This window comes from Lissotriton helveticus, chromosome 7 (genome assembly GCF_964261635.1).
Source record: "Lissotriton helveticus chromosome 7, aLisHel1.1, whole genome shotgun sequence".
Classification (NCBI taxonomy): domain Eukaryota; kingdom Metazoa; phylum Chordata; class Amphibia; order Caudata; family Salamandridae; genus Lissotriton; species Lissotriton helveticus.
In genome coordinates, this window is record NC_136068.1 from 1,778,981,703 (window position 1) to 1,779,001,094 (window position 19,392).

A 19,392-nucleotide genomic window follows, 5' to 3' on the forward strand; every position below is an offset into this window, starting at 1 on the left:
CTCATCCAGAACACTGCTACTTAAGACACAAAGTCAGTTGCCGTGCCTGCTGTGGTGCAGGTGCCAGTGAAGTCGAAGCAACAACATCTCCCTAAGACACCCTCACCACAAACCTCCACTCCCACCAACACCCCTGTGAAGCGTAGTCAGGAGAGCAATGTGCCGGGGACAACAGGACTACAGGGGATGGGGAGCAAAAGTAAGGCCAACACTAAGGCTAAAACCACATCTGTCAAATCCCCACAGGGACAGACACCTGCACCTTGGACACCTTTGTCGGAGGGCGTATCTGTTGTGCCCACACCACTTCCCAGTCAGCCCAAGATAATTCTGAAATATCGTATCCCTAAGAAGTATAGAGTCAGACCTCTACATTCTACCTCACCCACCCTGTCTCATGGCAGCTTATGCACGCCTCCACGTGCCACCATGCCACCCGGGCCATTCATCCCTCCGCATGGCACAGCCACTACTGCCACTGCCACTGCTGGTCCTCTGTCTCCGAGGTCAGGTCCTACCACTGGGCTGGACACTCTGCCCCCTCAAAGTCCAGAAGACAGGCAGGTCTGATGCCAAATGCTTCCCACATTCCCATCTCTCCCACAGCTTTGCCTGGGCGGAGCTCTGGTATCACCGTAGCATTTGGATTCACATGTCAGTGCACTGTGTGGCACATTCACTGTGTACATTTTCATGCACACATGTGCATTGTTTGAACTATGGACTGGACAATGTCATTTCCTTTGTTGGCAATTTGATGGCTATCATGTTATTTTGCAATAAAAACTGTTACTCCTATTGTATACTTCATTGGTGCACTTGCTGAACTAAACAGTTTTATGGGTATGTATGGCTCAATATGTAACATGCTCTGCATGGCACTTCCACATTGCTATTTCATTGATTAGGCTTGTAACAGTTTGACTGACGTAACACTCACTTTTGTTAATGTCAACTATGTGGCTTGGGAGTGCAATTATGCTTGTTTGTGTTGATGTACTCTTACACTCATCATATCACCTTGAGATTCCTTCAATTGTATACATGAGATGTTAGGAGGCTATGCCACAACCAAGGTGTATTGTACACACAGTGTGACTTGCGGGGTGACCATGGTTGGTGTTATCTGTGTGATGAGTTTGGATGTGTGAACAGTAGTGTGTGTTGTAATCTTGTGTAGGCCTGTCTGCATACTCACATAGGTATATTTGTATGTGTGCAGTTGAGTAGTCAGACAGTGTGATTGGCGTGTCCTTGTCACCTTGCCACTAGCATGGAGGGGGGCTGATACCAGCGGCACCAGTATGGCACCAGTATGCTGGTGGGCTTTGATCCCTGACACTCACCTTGCCACTTGCGGGGAGGGGGGCCGACACGAGGGGCACCTGTATACTGGTTGGCTTTGGTCCCTGACACTCACCTTGCCACTAGCAGGGAGGTGGCTGACACCAGGGGCACCTGTGTGGCACCAGTATGCTGGTGGGCTTTGATCCCTGGCACTTGCCTTGCCACTTGCAGGGAGGGGGCTGACACCAGGGGCACCTGTATGCTGGTTGGCTTTGGTCCCTGACACTCACCTTGCCACTAGCAGGGAGGGTGGCTGACACCAGGGGCACCTGTGTGGCACCAGTATGCTGGTGGGCTTTGGTCCCTGACACTCACCTTACCACTAGCAGGGAGGGGGGCTGACAACAGGGGCACCTGTGTGGCACCAGTATGCTGGTTGGCTTTGGTCTCTGACACTCACCTTGTCACTAGCAGGGAGGGGGGCTGACACAAGGGGCACCTGTGTGGCACCAGTATGCTGGTGGGCTTTGATCCCTGACACTCACCCTCCCACTAGCAGGGAGGATGGCTGGAATGAATTGAAATTAAATAAAAAGATAATTTATAAAGCGCGATTGCTGCCCTGGGGTGTCCAAGCGCTACAAAAGAGTGGTGATAACTGCTGAACCAGTCGTCGTGGAGAACTAGTCACATATATTACAGAGAAAAGTTTTTAGTTGCTTACGAAAGGAAAGCAAATTGGGGTTGGCCCTGATTTGGAGCGGAAGCCGATTCCACAATTTGGCGGCATTGTAAGAAAATAGCCTACCGCCTGCTCTGGTTTCTTTGACTCGGGAAACTGTGGCCAAAAAGGCATGGCATGAACGGAGTTGTTTGCTCGGGTGGTAAGGTGTAATCAGTCTACGGCTGATTGCTGGACCCGTCTGCCAATAAGCCTGGTGGGAGATGCACATTGCTTTAAAGTAAATTATTTCCCGCACCGGGAGCCAATGTAGGCTCCTAAGCCCAGGCTTTGCTGACAATCTGCGGGGCAACTGAAGCAGCGTGCAGAAAGAGCAGTTCTGAATAATCTGCAGTTTCCGTAGTGTGTACTCCGGAGCACCTAGGTACAGGGCGTTACTAGAATCTAATGTGACACCAGGGGCACCTGAATGCTGGTTGGCTTTGGTCCCTGACACTCACCTTGCCACTAGCAGGGAGGGGGGCTGACACCAGGGGCACCAGTGTGGCACGTCAATACAGGTGTTGTTTAGCCACATTACACCTATGACCTGGTTGCCAGACATTACTTTCCCCGATTGTCAGATGGGCACACATTTGTATGTGGTGTAGGATATGATGCTAGTTGCTGTGATTGTATCAGGGAATGACAGCTGCTACCAATGTGGACACGCTATTTACTTTGGGCCCAGGTCCCACTCAATCCTTACCCGCTCACTGACACTGCGCATGTGTGACGCTGGCCATGCCTACTGGGTTGTGCGGATGTTTCCCCGTGTCCTCTACGCTGCAGTGACATGACGGGGAGATGGCAGTGCTTACTTTGTCGATGGATGGTACCGGTGCGTAGCAGTGTGTTCACAACCGGTGGCGCCTTGCAATGACACTGGTGGATATGGTCCTGGAGGTCTGGAGTGGACAGGACAGGAAGACATTTGCAATTCAGGTGTTGTGTGTTGGTGTTGTGTGCGGATGTGTGTCATTGACGTACCTGCGGCATTGTGAACGGCGACAGCGTCTTTGTTGATGGCGGATCAGGAACAGCAGCGGTAGGGCCTGTAGGGCAGGATCCATTGTGTTCGCGAACGCGTGGAGCACTCTGGGATTCCCGTTTTGCTCTGCTGTGTTGCTTCCACCGTGTTTCGATGGGTGGCATTGTAATTGGTACAGCAGTCTCTCGCTATTGGCTATTGGCTAAGTCCGCCCTCATCACGGAACCAAACTACTGGTGGAAATGGATTTACCATGGCGGACGGAAATTGGGCTATGTCTGCCCATCGTAATGTAGCGGTGGGGGATTCGCTGCCGTGGTTGGCAAAACTACACCCGCCAGGCCGGGGGGGGGGGCCACACCGGCCCGGCGGTGGCAGACCACCCTCCATCGTAATCGGCCCCTCATCTAATTGCTGAGTTAGACCCTATACTGCAGCAGCAGACCCGCAGGACGCATGCCATACCCACCCATGTGCCGGTCCTGTCTTCCCTGCATCTCCTAGCCTCAGTGACCTTCCAGGGAGTAATTGCTGCAGCTGGAGAGGTCTCCCAAAGTGCCATATCATGCTTTTTTTAACAGTTTACTTAATGCCATGTTGCAGAGGATACACCACCACATCAGGTTCCCCAGGACACCACAGGAATTGATGCAAACCAAATTAGATTTTTATCAGGTTTCACATTTCCCACATGTGATTGGTTGTATCGATAGGACGCATGTATCCATTTGTCCATATGCAGTGAATGAGTATATCTACTACAACTGAAATCTTACCATTCACTCAACATACAGGTAACATGCAACTCCAAAACACTGATCACTGACATAGTGGCAAGTTACCCTGGCAGTGCACATGACGCCTTCATCTTCCGGCACAGTGGTATACAAAGACGTCTACTTGAGGGGGATTTTGGAGAAGGATATCTTTTTAGTAAATCAATGTAATACTGTATTACAAAACTGTTCACCATGGTGACACATAGCAGTGACTAATGTATGTTTATCTCTTACATCCTGTAGGTGGTAGCGCATACCCTGTGAGGTCTTACATACTCACCCCATACCTGAATCCTGCCCCTAAAGGGAGAGACGTTACAATTGTGCGCACATTGCGCTGCGCAATGTGATAGAAAAGGACATTTGGGGTACTAAAATCACGATTCTGCATCCTACACAAGACCGGTGAGGCATTACAGTATAGGCCAGAGACATGCTGTAAGATTGTGTCAATGTGTGCTAAGTTGCAAAACATAGCCACTAATAGAGACATACCCTTGGTGGACTCTAAGAGCGAGCCAGAACAGGACATACAGCCGACACAACAACCGCATGCAGCAAGCGGACCAAATGCAGCAGAGGGCTGAAAAAGAGGAGCAGAAATCACGCAACATTACTTCTAAGGTGAGTAAGCACAGGACAACACAACATTTGGTTAAAGGTTAAATGTGACAGTTGTGTGGGTGTGTTAATGCACACATACCATGTACCGACAATTACTTTTCATTGCTTTGGGACTGCAATTACAGTGTGAAAAAGTACTGCATATCTGGTTACCTCGCCAGATTGTTTAAATGTCCAAATGTCTAACTCTTCCTGTGACGCTCTCCTGTGGCCCTTGTAGTAGGCCCAGCTACATCTGACATGGTGCCTTCTGTACCTGCCTTACTCCTGCTACTGAGCCTCAAGCTATGTGCAACAGGCTCCAGTAGGCTGCTGAGGCTAGAGGCCTCCTCACTCTCCCCCATCGATGCATGAGGTTTCCACTGGCTGCTGCTGTCTGTAGCCCTTCCACAGCAGTGGGGACCTGGATTAGGCCCCTGGCCACATCCCCACAGCAGTGGGTCATCTCAACCTACATGCCGACTGGACACCTGTAAAGCTGATCTGCTGTAGTACTCAGCCTGTTGATGGCCCTGGTGTATCCGCGCATGCACCTCATAGAAGGGTGTTGCCTCCTGGCATTAGAGACATGCTCAGCCTGGATGACCCTGCACATCCGTCCAATGGCTGTTGCTACACGGTCAAGTTTCTTTCCCATTTGCCCTGAGCCCCTCAACGACTGCAGTTATCTGCTCCTTAATGCAGTCACGTATACCACCCATGTGTGTGACCATTGTTCCCAGTTGCTCCTACATAATACGCATGTTCTTTTGTTGCAGACACTGGACCCTCAGCATCTTGGACACCAGCACATAGCAGGCTGCTTCACCATCGTTTTCAGCAGACCTCAGAAATGCACTTGATGTTGCGGGATTATTACCTCTGGTGTTGGGGGTGGTGGTGTATGGGCAGTGCCCTGTGGGTGCCCTCCTGTTTGGGTGTCCTCACTATCCAAATCGGGCAGTGGTTGGACTCTTCTCGTGCGATGAGTGGGAACAGGTAGAGGCGAGGATGCCGGCATCTCCTGTTATTCATATGGCTGTTCTGTATGTCCCTCAGAATCATGGACATCTGCCACATCACCATCCTGTGATGCATCTGTGAGGAGAACAGTAAAGATAATTTTTTTTAGAAACATGAAATATTTTTTGGGCACATTTGTGACATTGCGTTTTCAAAGGCCAAATAAATTGACTTCTGTGATGTAGAAAGTCTACTGTCACTTCCTTGCTGTGCTCTGCTGCAGTTGAGCTGTGCTACTCCCTCCATGCTTTACCATATCATTTGTATGCATACAACTCCCACAATGCATTAGGGGGTTGCAAGTAAGAGGTGGACTGGACTCATGTCTGCTACACTACGCAGGGAATGCACTTGTGGCAGTTTGGGTTACATTTCTATAGAACTATGTTTGGTTGTGCTCTTACCTTTTGAGGTCCCCGCATGTCCTGAGGTGACAATCTACGTTATCCCGACAACTGCCTCTGGCTTCAGATTGGATTCCACCAAGTCGTCCAGTGGGGTGTTTGCAAGCTGAGTGGATGTTCCCCCTCCTGTTTTACTTGCAGAGGCCAGCCATTGAGACACTCTCTCTTTTGCCCAGCTGCGTAGCTCATACCATCTCTTCTGTAGGTTGGTGATGTCACGGTATGTTACCCCCACAGAATTGACCCTGGCTTGTATCCCAAGCCAGATCTTCCTCTTCACTGACTCTGCAACATGCAGGGATAGTTTCCCAAATGGCTGGTCATGTTTTTGAACCACTTTCTCAGTGATTATTTCAAGTTCCCTCTCACTGAACGTAATCTTCCTCTTACTGCCTTCTCCTGTTTGCTGTTGTTTCCTGTGTCCATGGTGTTTGTTTGTCTCAACTTCTGCAGGAAAAAGTGTTTTCTAGGCTGAGCACCAACAGTCTTTCTCCTCCTCAATATCTCAGGTGTGTTGAATCTGAGAATCATTTCCAGCTTGTGATGTCATCTCCACGAGACGATTGACGCTTTCACAATTACTGATTCTGTAATTGTGAATTCGCAAATACAGATTTTGTAAATATGTAATTGGTAAAGCGATTTTAGCGATATTTAAGGAGTTGCAAATATTTACCGATGTAATGGATGCATTCGGTTTAATGAATCAGTGTTAGTGATTCCTTATTTCTCGCTATTTTAGAATTGCTAAATCTTTATTTGATGCATGTGGGCCATGGTTTTCAACTCCTGCCCAACTACCCATGCACACCAGACTCTCAGTGGAGTGGCTCTTGACAGAGTTCAGATGTTCGATTTTCTGAGGGTTACCCTCTCAGAACAATTTGATTGGTTACCCCATGTTCAGATGCGTGGGCGCATACTACATTGTGGGGGCATTTTGACTGGGGGTGAGTGCTGCTCTTTTTTTCACCGTGTGACTCCTGCCCTTGAAAACAACAAAAGTCAGGCACTAGCAGCCACTCTGTACGGCAGAGAGCTTTTGGGCTTCCAAGACACTAGACCCTTAGAGATTATAGAACAGCTTGTGTTTCTGAAATAAGCACATTTTAAATTCATTGTTTTATTCTTTTTATTAGTATTATGTGCATTGCTTTTATGAAATGTATTGTGGCTTAATGCCACTTTGTAAGTATGGAGAATGGGATATCGGCCACATGAACATTGCTAAAAGTGACATTCTGGTGGCAATGTCTTCTTCTAAATATGCCCCTCTGTGTTTTGTGGACTGAAAGGGTGCAATGAAGCTCAAGAAGGGGTGAGCAAACATTGAGTACTGGAATAGGGTAAGATGAAACGTCCAATGTAAAAGGCGCTTGTACGTTGCCCGCTTGGAGGACACAGCAGTTCTGTAATTGAGAGGGCTTATCGACTTTGAAATATATTCATAGGTGGATTGCAGGAGGACACCACTTATATAGAGAGAGTAATTTACTGCTCCACCGCAAGAGGGGATTGCATATGTTCTTGCTTACTTTGTTTTGAACATTTTTGAGGTCAACCACTTGAACTAGGTAGAGTGAAACTATCACACAGACTGATTAGGAATTTTCCAACACTGTATCTCCCATCTTACTTGGGGATTACCTTTTGGTATTGCCTTTCAGACCAGTGACCATCGAGCCTTGAAAAAGTCACCGTCCTGACGAAACATGTGTCGGCTGTCATCTAAGAAAAATACATAAACATAATCTGAATAACAACGGAATTTGCTGTGTGGAACATTTCTTTGTGCTATACGGATTGTATCATAAATATATACATGGACTGTTTTAAGATTGTCTACAGGAGTGGATTGGTCTCTAGCTTTTCCATTTTGGGTAGTAGGATGCAAATGTACCTGCCTGCACCCTGAAAAATACATATGAATCAAATCTTTTACTGAATTTGCACATGATGAAAGAAGTGCGATTAGTTTCCCATCACTACCATGTTTTTGTAATTTCTGTTTCTAGTAGATCATCTGAAATTGTGACGAATGCACTGTCTTCAATACAAAAGCAGTATTTTCATCTCACCAGGATCTAGTTGACTATATTGCATAGGTGGGGGATTATGGGCCTGGTGATTTGTTTTGAGGTGCTACCAAATTATTGTCCATGGTCAAGTTGACTATGGACAAACTTTTTTGTGGCACATGTTGAGAAGCTTACAACCTACTTGTTTATGCTTAAAGTAATCAGGACAATTACTCTGTTTCTGCAGAGCTGATCCAGAACAAAACCTATTTCAGGCCCTCAGCATCTTTAGGTTGGACTATTGCAATTCTTCTTTGTAGGATTGTCATCTATCTCCTCTAAAAACTACAACTTAACCAGAGGGTTTATTCTGGTCCTGAGAAGGACCACTATCATTTATGTCCGTCTTCCTCTCCTTTACTGGCTCCCTATAAGAACGTGTTGGTTATTGAAGATCTTATGTTTTGGGCCGAATACAGACTTGTCACTGAGAGTTACTTGGTTTTGCTTTTATCGACCAATTCCGCAACTAGATGCCTCCAATCCATATCTTTACATTATGCTTCCCTACAAGAGCAAAATATATATGTGTAACATAGTCGGGTTCCTTGTAGAACCCTCCTTGCGAACCAAGATCACATTGTATAAAATTGCAAAACAGTATGCCCCAAGAGCAGACTAGAGAAAGGCAGAATATGCAGGTTTTGCACCAAAACCCATAAAACCACTCGCAGCCAGATCAGAATGGTCTTAACTGTATGAAATATCTTCTAATTGCACACCCAATCAGAATTGCTGAAAGATCATGTTGTTGAATGATGAAGCATTCACACAATCAGAACAAGGCCCTGCATGCGCAACATTTCAACGGCTCTGAGTAGCCTGTAAGAACAGCTATGGCATGGACTATCTGGGGATGAGCCCCTATATGTGCAATGGGAGGAACAGTCGGAACAACGCACAATGGTACAGTAAATGCTACCCTGAATGGCCACAGCAGCTATAGTATTACAACTCATATATGAAACATTATGCTTTGATTACCACATCCCAAGTTATTACCCCTCTAAGTGCACCTACTGTCTTTCCAATAAAATATACATCACTGATATCCTTATATCTCAGTGTCCTAGCCGTTGGGCACCCATCCTCACTTAATGCTGTTGAAGGTTATGCTCTTAAAATGTATTATTAGTCAAACAAATGATGCCTTACATCCAGTAATATAGTTATTGCATACCTGAAAAAATATAAAATCAACTTTGGAATGAGGTTCTTTATGCGTTTCAACATTTGGTTTCTTGTTTTATTGTCCAATTCAGCCTTCAGAAAGCTTATTCGATCAATCCAAACATCAAGCAAAACATGTGTCAGCTTAAAGGTTTTAAGACTGCGGAATATAGTACAATGAACGAATAATGAGCAAATAATATAATACTGAAGTGACTTATTGCAGCAAAAGTGTTCATTTTAAAAATGTGCTATTTTCGACCGAGAAATTTACCCATCTGGGTATGAGGTTCCCACCAAGTACGGTCAATTACAAATGATGTTCTCTAATTAGGTTCTTAGTATCATAACAGAACAAAAATAAATCCAATTATTTGTGCCTTCTGTTTTAAGAAAAAAAGTCTCAGTTCATTCATCAAACATGCAATGTACTGCTATTCATATTCACACAATATCTCACCCAGTCAAACAATGCATAATATGCAGAGTTCTACAGTTATACTAACATACAAAGTACACTAGAGGATGGGAAACTGAGATGTGCTGTCTTTGTGTTTCAGGTAAGCCCGTGAAAATGTACAGCATGAAAGGGTGTGCTACCACGGATGCCTGTGATGTCGGACTTCTCAGCATGGCGTCATCTAAATCATATCATTTTGATTTAAAGTGTATTCCTTCCAATAAAGTTTAAAATGGCCTAGAAGTCTACAATCCATCTTTTTCTCAGCCTTGTTAATCATAGGTAGCATCATCGATAATTCACTGTGGCCACTGGAACCATCTGATGCAGAGAGTCAGATTTTATAAACAGGACCATCATTTGGACAAATCACATCTCCTTATCACCATCCTGGCTACAAATAATAAGGCCAAAGTGATGCACATTGGATAGACACCATGCTGTTTGGGTTCAAATACCACTTCCACTGGGCCAGCTTTATCTGCATGTTGAGTTCCACCTGTAGGCACATTGAAGTCTTGAAAATGTATTATAGGTGTGTATATGTGTATTTCACTTATAGAGAGGAAATGAAGTGATGTGGATGATAGAGGACGACAGTACAGAGCTGGCAGATAACGGGGAGATGGGATTTGTGGAGCAAGGATACAGCCCTGAGTGGTGAACTTTGAAGAGCCATAAAGAAGACAGCCCCCATGAGAAATATATTGAACATGTATATGATTAGTCAAAACTTAATTATAAGTTATTTTAGTATTGCCCAACATTTGTGATGTTTTGGTATTAGAGGTCTCAGTGGGAGTCGCTGGGTGCATGGGGCAGGCTTGACCAATGAACCAGGCTTCAAAGGGGTTTAACTTCCTAGTGACATTGTATCTGAGATAAATGAGAATTTGAAAGAGTGATACCATGGCTGATCCTGGTTAACCTGTCTGATTAATCCTGAAATATGCTACAGGCTGCAGGGCTAGCTAACCACATCCCTTTCTTCCCAGTATCATCTCAAACTGGAGCAGCTCCTTCCCATGAGTAGCAAAAAAAGGCCCACTCACCTCTGCGAGAGGATTTTCAAAAGTGCATATGATCAAACTTTGTAGCTGATCATCCCCATGTACTTCTCCACCTCCGGCCAATGTCCCCCCACACCGATTTTCCACACTTCTGCAACACAGAATGCACTTATATTTGTGGGACGTTCCTGTGCGTTCCCATATCTAGGCTGCTCTGCCACATCTTGTTTTGTGGATGGTAACAAGTAAACACAGGGAAAGTGGCCTGGGCAAACAAATCTGTCATTAAGTTGACCTTGATAATTTTCATACTGTTGCACCTTGCTACTGTGGTGATGGCAGCGTGACACATTTTTGGTTTGGAAATTAGAAGCAGCTTTCTTCATGTATGTTTGAGCCTTCATGACTGTTGGTAATGATCATATATTGTGTGGTATTCCCCCAGATCTTTGCCTTATTTTGCTGTATCCATTTTTGTGGGCCATATGACATGTATACCTTACTACTACTAACCAGTGGCTAAGTGCTTGTGATCTCCTCTCTAGAAATGTTAGAATTGATATATAAGCGGCACATTTAATTTAGTTGTAAGTCTGTAGTAAATAGGACCACATGTATCCAGTTTCGTACAATGACTTTACCCCAAGAGAGATGAAGCATGCTTTTGTGGGTGTGGTAAAATGCATCAATAAAGTGAGTTGTTGGTCCACTGCCTTCATTACTATGATACAGACACACACAGACTACGTAGTTGTGTTTCTTTCATGTGGATAGATAACATTTCATACTAATACTCAGTCAGTGTGATGTTTGGAAGTGTTTGCCCTGCTAAGTTGCAGGGGGAAGAACACTCATGCTTCTGAGTGAATGCTTGCTTCATACTTGACAGAGCAAGCTTCCAGGGTGTGGCCATCCAGAATATTGACTGACAAAAATATGGTATCTTAAATGTCATTTATTAAAATATTTCTCCTTGGGGTTAATAATAGAAAATCTACACCCAATGGGGCTACATATTTGTAAATTCATGTATTTTCTTTGAGCCAATACTTTTAAAAATGATATTCTGGCATAACATTTTGGAACTATTCCCAGAGCAGACCCACTGAAGAGGTTAGAGCCCACAAACTGTTGCCTATTGAATGGAAAACGTGATCCCGAGAGAAGCAAAGGGATAGGGGTCCAGCAGGTCTTCCACCTTTCTGAAATTCTGGCACAGGCGTGATTAAACCCTTCACAGCTGGGCAAATTCCCCTGCTATGCTGGGGGTGGGGCGGGCCCGCGCACATCGTCCCCGTGCTCATGACGAGCTCGTCATGCAGCACAGTGCTCGTGTGCTCACACCCGTTTCTTCTAAAGGTCATGAGCACACTAGCACCGTGGCTCATGACGAGCTGAGCTCGTCATGAGACTCGAAAGGGTTAAGAGATGACTGGAGGTGTCAGCAACACTAGGCATCCTGTTACAATATAGTTGCTTGCTTCTATATTGTTGAAAAGCTAAGAAGTAGCTTCAGAGAGGAAACTAATGGACACTGGGTAGAAACTGTCATCTAGGAAGTTGAATGTGTCCTAGATAGAACGGCATGAGAATCATTGTGCCGCTGAGCTAGTGTGTATCCAATGAGCTTTCTCAAGGCTAAAATTAGCATGAAAGAGTATTTTGGTGAGATAGGGCAATGACATAAAGCTGGTGTATGTTCAACAAATAATGTATCAGGTTGGATCACTAACCACTGGATTTTCACTCTAAAAAGACTTAAAACTTTGTCTCACCAGTGTATGGGATATTTAAGAATTTATTGGGCAGACTAAGGGACTCATTTATGAGGAACTGGTGTAGAGCAGCACCACAAGTCTTCTTGCTGTGCTTCCCTACGCCAATATGAAAGGGCTGGAATGCACCGTATTCATGAAATAAGGTGCATTCCTTTCTTTTTCATCCCGCTGTGGCACACAATTTGCTGCCTAGCACCAATGTAGGCACCTTTTCACCCTGGTGCAAGTGGGCTTCAGTTTCATGCAGGATTGTTTTGCGCTGGAAGGTGTTTTTGCGCCACCCACACAAATACAATCCTGAGAGACTTTATACTCTTTCTATGTGTCTCTTTGTAACGCCTGATCTGGCAGCGTCAACAACCATGGCTGTTGCATGGAAAAACCCACATCAATTCCCATGGAATGCCTCCTTGTGGTAGAGTAAGGCAAGGCAGCAGCGTGTGCTGTTTTGTCTTACTTCATATTTATGAGTGTTAGACCTGGCACCTTGGCGTGAGTCTCCCTTCCACTTTTTGCTGATGTGCCTCAGATGTTTTGCAGGTATTCGATGCTCAGGGCACAGCGCCACGGCCAACCCGTACCGCAGTACAAGTGCTCCCAATGTAAAGTGTATAGGTAATTGATTTCCACTTTTTGGTTTACTGTCCGTCCCCAGTAACGTGCACGAGGAGTGCCGGGGCTTGTAGATACAAATGCTGCTAGTGGGCCTGCAGCGCTGGTTGCGCCACCCACAGAAGCGGCCTTGTAAGATGTGTCTCGGGTCCGCCATTGCAGACCCTGCGTACAGTCTCGTACTGTCACGCTGACTGCGCAAGTGCCAACACTTGCCAGTCCCTAAACCTTCCCTAACCTTCATATCAGTCACCCCTATAGTAGGCCTACGGGCAGGGTGCATTGCAAGCGTAAGGTAGGACAAGCCTAGAGTGTGGCATGTCCTAGTAGTGAATCACCGCCCTTTTCATTCTTCACTATTGAAGGGCTACCTGTTCTCTTAGGCCAAGGTGAGCTGCCGGAACTATTACACGCTATACTCCCGGCAGACTCAGGGAACACAGTAGCACATCGAGTTTAGTATGCCTGAACTCAGAATAATAAAATACTTCCTTTAGTAAGGTTTATTTTAAGATCCTGTGTTTGCAAATGCTACTTTTAGAAAGTTAGCATTTGCTTGCCTAACTGTTTCAGCCCGCCTCTGCCAAAATGTGTATCTGCTGTCTGGGTTTGTGTGAGTAACAGGGCTGGGAGATTCCCGGGGACAGTCGGGGTTACCAGGTGGTGAATAGGGTGCTTACTCCAGGATGGGTGGGCGGAGTAGTCTTTGACTCTGAATAGGGTTGTGCTCCACCACCACAATGCTGGCTCCACCTCCTGCGGAGCGTCTGATGTCCCTGCCCTGCACCCTGAAAGAAGACGGCAGCGTCCTGTCAACAGAGTGCTCTGAAACTGGGTTGAACCAGGCTCAGGCCCCCCGGCCTGCAAAGACAAAAGAAACGCAGTATAAATATAGGAGCTCCGCTCCTTACAAATCAGATCCCCTTTTGACCACGACAAACCTCTGCCTGACTAGAAGGACCAAGAGAAGCTGAATGACGGAAACCAGTCTGTATCCTGTAAGACTGGCCTGCAGTGGTGCGTTGCTGAGAACGGAGAGGAAAAGACCAGATAGGACTTTGTAGACTTGTGCCTAAGACGTTCTCCAAGGGCTTGATTGAGAGCTTGCCCCCTGAACGGAACCCCAGGACCATTGGGTTCTATCCTGCTTGTGCCCGTCTGCTGTTGGGCCTTAGTTCTTATTCCCTCGCCAGAGTTGTGACTCGGGTGCCTCGCCCCTCCCAAGGTCGTGACAGCTCGGAGCCTGGTCGCCCCGCCGCAGAGAGCCCCCACTCATCCCTGAGTCGCTTTTTGCTTTAGTGCCGGGCTGCCCGCTCTCCTGTCACCTCGCTTGCTAACGGAGTGTGTTGTGCGCCTCTCATCTTCTCCAGCCGGAATCTGCACGGAGCGCATTCCATAGCCTCAGACGGTCCGTATGTCGTAACGTACTCGACTGTCTCGCTTTGCCCTCCTGCATACCAAGGCTCATGCCGCACCTCAAGAAAGGCCTGCCCGTACAGTGGTACCGGAAGCCTGGTGCTGCACCCATCTGCCCGAGAACGCGACGCCCCTCACAGATCCACGAGTATGACTTGGCGTGCTAAGAAGTAGTACGTCCCGCAGGCCTGAACGGCGCCTCGCTCCATGAGCTGCATCGACCCCAGATCGCCACAACCCTCCACAGTCCTGCTCACCCACCTCGCACCTCGAGGGGCCCCGAGCTGGAAAGATCCTCTGAAGAACCGTCGGCCTCGTCCCGGGTCCGCCCTCACCAGTAGCCACGCCTGAAACGCCTTGGACTTCCGCAAACAAGGTACCCTTGAACTCCGTCTCGAGTTCATATCGGATCCAGGGTCCACAACGTTCTGATTTCCCTGTCATCGTACCTTGCTGAACAACGAACATTCAAAGACTAATTGCCTATTTAAATCTGGTGGCCTCAAATCGCTAAACGTTATATGGTCTTGTGTTAATCCTGCATATGAATATACCATTTATATAAAGCCTACTTATTTTTGCTACAACTTACGACTGGTGTCCATTTGTGGTGGGTCTGTGGGTTTACTGTGCGTAATCATAAATGCTTAACTAACTATCGCCCTGAGGATTAGCCTTGCCTGCACGCGCCACACTACCTAGAGTGTGAGCAGGGGTTATTCGAAGGAGTAGTTCCCTTGCCCTGACTGGAAGAGAGGGTCCCTGTTTGTCACAAGTGCATACCTGTGCCAACCAGAGACCTCCGGTTCCAACATTGGAGGCAGCGGTGAGGATTTCGGATTTGCATTTATGATTCATGTACAGTGAATTACTGATCACCACGTAGTGAGAGCAGACCTATAACAAAGCCACAGATTTATTATCTTTTCGAGCGATCTCCAATCTTCAAACCATGCCTGGTTCATTCCCCGCGAGAGCACCCTCTGTCGTCTCTGGACTCGATGATGTTGACTGGGAAGGACTTGAAAATTACAAAGCCCATCAGTTGAAAGCCCTCTGCTTAAAGTTCCGAGTCGCCCAAACCGGGTGCAAAAACAAAACCCAGACCATCAAGGCACTGAGAGCCTGGAAAGAGTCGAGAGAGCCAGAAAATCAGGTGGTATTGGATCCACCCGATAGCCTTGTCGAAGTACCCCGGAGCCCGTCTTCAGAAGAGCTGGCGGACAGGGCCGCAACCAGAGCGCATGAAGTGGAAATGGCAAGATTGAAAGGACAGATGGCGATGGCGGAGAAGAAACTCCAGCTAGAGCATGAAATACGCATCAAAGAATTGGAGATGAAAGCAAAGAGCTTGGACACAGCTCCTGGTGGCAGCACCACGCCAGCCCAGGTAGAGTCAAGGGTCTACGTACCAAAGGATGTGGTAAAGGAGTATTTTAAGGGGGATGACATAGGGCAGTGGTTTCGGGCCTACGAGGTAGCCATGTCCTCCCACCGGGTCCCTGTGCGAGATTGGGGAGCAGGGTTGTGTGGACGATTCCTGACCGAGGGGCGCGATACCCTGCTAGATCTTCCCTCTGAAGAGTCCAACTCCTACCAGCATATGAAAGATGCCCTGATGAACCGATTTGGGTTAACCCCAGAAATGTACCGACAGCGGTTTAGGAATTGTATGAAGATTCAAGGGGGTACGTATTTGGACTATGTGACCTTTTTCTGCAGAGCGCTGGATGGTTGGGTGAAGGGTAGCAAGGTGAATGATTTCCAAGGGCTGCTTGATTTAATGACATGGGAGCACTTGTCGCTTAATTTTTTTCCTGAGTCACGCTAGCACCTGATCGATAGCAAGCTGTCCAACCCGAGGAAGCTTGCTGAGGAAGCGGACCGCTGGCTCAGCACCAGGGTCCACAAACGTCCAGTGGGAGAGTCAGCCAAAGGTGGGCAGGGTCTCCAGCAGAAGAGTGGGGGGGACAGGGGGAAACAGAAAGGGTTCCACAAAGGCCCCCAAAGTAATCCCCAAGAGAACCAAGGGAAAGGTTCTCAGCCTCCTCAAACCCCGAAGCAGACCGGGGCCCCGACAGGTAAACCTGTTCAGAGAGGGCCTATGACCTGTTTTAGGTTTGGCGACCCGGGTCACGTTGCCTCTGACCCTAAGTGTCGCTTGTTCGCAAAACCCGCACCCACTGGTGCTCCACCCCGGCAAATAGCTAATGTTAATTTTGGGGAGGAAGTAGCCCTCCAAAGGGGTGGGGATTCTGTACAGATGACCCTAGTCTTGCTAGGAGACAGTGAGATGGTCCCCGAGAACTACCTACCCAGTAACACTAAGAAATGTGGGCAGGTGGTGGCCATCAACGGTAAGAAGGAGGAGGCTCTTCCAGATACAGGAGCCAGTGTGACTGCAGTGTGGCAGCACCTGGTGTCTCAAGAGCACGTGGTACCACACGCCTACTGTAGGGTTGTCAATGCTGACAATTCTGAGAGCCAGTGTCCGATGGCTCAAGTTCCTTTGAGTGGGGGGAGGTTCCTGGTACTCTGCAAGTCGCTGTGAGGACCTCCATGCCTGTAGATTGTTTGCTAGGGAACGATTTGGAGTACTCCCCTTGGGGAAAGGTGGAGAAAACGACTCATCTGCGGATGGTGGGTCTACCCGACTGGGCGTGCGTGACCACGCGTTCCATGGCAGCCAGTAGGGGTGTTGAAGAAGTTTTGGAGCCTGAAGGAGAGGCCCAGGAACCGGCCTTAGAGAGAAGGCGCGGGGGCACGGACAGCCGGCCCCCGAAGTTCCCACGGCCCAGGAGGAAGCAGACCTCGAGGGGGATGCCCTGGAGCCTACCGGGGAACAGATGGCCAAACTGGGAGACCTGCCTGAGCTGACCCATTGGCAGCAAGATGGAGGCCCCTCCAGGGAGAAATTCTGCAAGGCGCTGAAGGAATGGCCTTCTCTTGTGGGTATGCGGCAGCAGGCTGCAGGACAAGCCAATGGTGCTCAGTCTAGAAAACACTTGGTCTACTGGGAGAATGATCTCCTGTATTCAGAGCATAAGGCTGCTGAACCTGGGTCAGCCCGTGTGCTAGTGGTACCCCAGAAGTTCAGAGCCTTCCTACTGGGTTTGGCTCACGATGTACCTTTAGCAGGACATTTGGGGATGGACAAGACCTATGACAGGCTTGTCACCCACTTTCATTGGCCCCAAATGCACAGGAGCTCAGATGCTCACTGTAGGACCTGCCAAACTTTTCGGGCAAGTGGTAAGTGTGGAGGGAAGAACAAGGCTCCCCTTCAACCATTCCCCATCGTCAGCACCCCATTCCAGCGAGTGGGAATTGACATTGTGGGGCCTCTGGACCCCAAGACAGCCACTGGCAACAGGTTCATCCTGGTCTTCGTGGACCATGCCACCCGGTACCCTGAAGCCATCCCTCTGAGGACAGTGACAGCCCCTGTGGTGGGACGAGCACTGATGGGAATTTTCTCACGAGTAGGATTCCCTCTAGAGGTGGTGTCTGACAGGGGCACCAATTTCATATCGAAAAATATGAAGTCCCTTTGGCAAGAGTGTGGTGTAACCTTCAAGTTTACCACCCCTTACCACCCCCAAGGAAACGGGTTGGTTGAAAGATTCAATCGAACCCTGAAAGGCATGATCTTGGGCCTAGAAGCACCAATGAGGCGTAAGTGGGATGTCCTCTTACCATGCCTACTGTTTGCATACCGGGAGGTGCCGCAGAAGTCGCTCAGGTTCAGTCCCTTCAAGCTTTTGTACGGTCACTCGGTCACTCGGACCTCTGAATCTGGTTAGGGAAGGCTGGGAGCAATCTCCCAGGAAACCTCCGCAGAATGTATACAGTTACATGCTGGCCTTCCGAAACCAGACCAGGCGATTCAGGCAACTTGCTGAGGCAAACCTGGAAGCCAGCCAGGAAGAGAGGAAGCGGTGGTACAACCAGAATGCCACTCTGGTAGAGCTTCAACCTGGACAAAAGGTGTGGGTCTTGGCCCCAGTGGAGCCCTGTGCACTTCAGGATAAGTGGACGGGTCCATTTGAGGTTGTGGAGCGCAAGAGTCCTGTCACCTACCTGGTGAACTTGCAGACTCCCAGGAACCCTTTGAGGGTCCTACATGTTAGCCGCCTTAAGCCCCACTTGGAGAGGTCCGAAGTGGGCATGCTGTTGGCAACCGATGACGGAATGGAGGAGGAGACCGAGCCTCTTCCGGACCTCTTGGTGGCCTCCGAGCGAGACGGGTCAGTGGATGGAGTCAACCTCTCACCCTCCCTGACCCCTGAGCAGCAGAGTGATTGCCGCCAGCTGCTGGGGCAATTCTCTGACTTGTTCTCCCTGGTTCCGGGTGTCACAGATTGGTGCATCCATGATGTGGACACGGGAGACAGTTTGCCAGTGAAGCACAAGGCTTACCGCGTGACTGACAGGGGACGAGCCTGCATCAAGGAGGAAGTCTCAAAGATGTTTGCTCCTGGGGTGATTGAGTCCTCCAGCAGTCCTTGGGCCAGCCCAGTGGTCTTGGTCCCGAAGGCTGCGACGCCGGGAGCCACACCCGAACTACGGTTCTGTGTGGACTATCGAGGACTCAATTCGGTCACGAAGACTGACGCGCACCCCATCCCTAGAGCTGATGAGCTCATCGATCGGTTGGGGGCTGCCCGGTATCTCAGTACGTTTGACTTAACGTCTGGATACTGACAGATCGCCTTAACTGACGGGCCAAAGAGAGGTCAGTGATTTTAACCCCAGATGGACACTACCAGTTCCGGGTCATGCCATTTGGGATGAAAAACGCCCCTGCCACCTTCCAGAGGTTGGTCAACCAGGTGTTGGTTGGGCTGGACGCGTTCAGTGCCGCCTTCCTGGACGACATTGCGGTGTTCAGCGGTACGTGGAAGGAACACCTGCGAGACCTTTGGGAAGTGTTGACGGCGCTGCGCAAGGCAGGCCTCACGATCAAAGCAAGCAAGTGTCAAATCGGGCAGGGTTCCATGGTGTATTTGGGACACCAAGTTGGGAGCGGCCAGGTGGCGCCCCTTCAGCCAAAAATTCAG